This window comes from Lygodium microphyllum, unplaced genomic scaffold (genome assembly GCF_053477565.2).
Source record: "Lygodium microphyllum isolate KBCC unplaced genomic scaffold, Lygodium_microphyllum_v1.1.10 scaffold_55, whole genome shotgun sequence".
NCBI classification, from domain to species: Eukaryota; Viridiplantae; Streptophyta; class Polypodiopsida; order Schizaeales; family Lygodiaceae; genus Lygodium; species Lygodium microphyllum.
Window position 1 is genome coordinate 371,716 of NW_028229538.1, and position 1,083 is coordinate 372,798.

Sequence of the window (1,083 nt, forward strand, 5' to 3'; positions counted from 1 at the left end):
GAGATTATACCATTCTTTAATCTCTCAATCAATTGGATAAAGTTCAACAAATGGAAGGATGAGAGAGATTAAGAATTGAATAAGGGTACCTTTGATATGATTGATAAAGACTTAATTAATCCCCAAATGCTTGATGAAGCCTCCAGTGGTCCAATGTTACCACAATAATCTCCCAGCTTGTGTATTCAATTCTTGGAAGCAATCTTGAAGCTTTAGATGCTTAAGATTGAAGCATTAGAACCATTTTCCCAAATGTTAACTCCATAAAAACTCTTGAGCTTCAATCTTTGGCCATTCGTGCTCAATCCTTGCAATTTCTTCAGGAGTCCTTATTGAAATGATTCCAAAGATGAAAGAATAGAGAATCCTCAAGAAATCAAAGAGAAATGAGAGCTTGTGCTAAAGCTTTCATGGTTGTCCATGGACTGTTATATTAGGGGTTCAAGAGAGAAAAAGGATGAGAAATAGCGCTTCATTTGGGAGTCCAGACATGAGAGACTTGAAGTAAACAATGCCAATGATTATTTAAAAGCATCAATGATGTCCACGAGTTGAATATTTGTTGAAGAATAGGGCTAGAAACTTAGCACAAATTTCAGGCTACCTTCCTGCACACATGATTGTCCACAGAGTCATAAAAAATGGTATTTTACATGTTGGATTTGATGCTTAGAAGGCCATTATGCATGCCATTGTTGAAGAGAAGCAAAGATCAGTGAAGGAGAAGAAGATCTCTACTGAAAATTCCATGGAAGCTTGACCAAATCTTGAAGAAAGAGGAAAGAGAAGCCTCACTTGAAAAGTAACCATAGTTTATTTCCCTTATAAGCCCGATTAACTCCCATTTGACCAAGTTACCTCAAAATTGTATGAAGATTTGATGTGACGACCCACTATTTTAGCCTTCCACGGACATATCTGTCCCCAAATATCTTTAGATATAGTCTTTATCTAACTACAGATGTCCCACCAGCCACTGTTAGTCATTGTTCATGTCTTGTACATGTGTGTACATGTGTAATACTTGTCTGAAATTAGTTTTTATGGTGAAAAATTGGACTAAAATAAAAGAAAAAATGGATC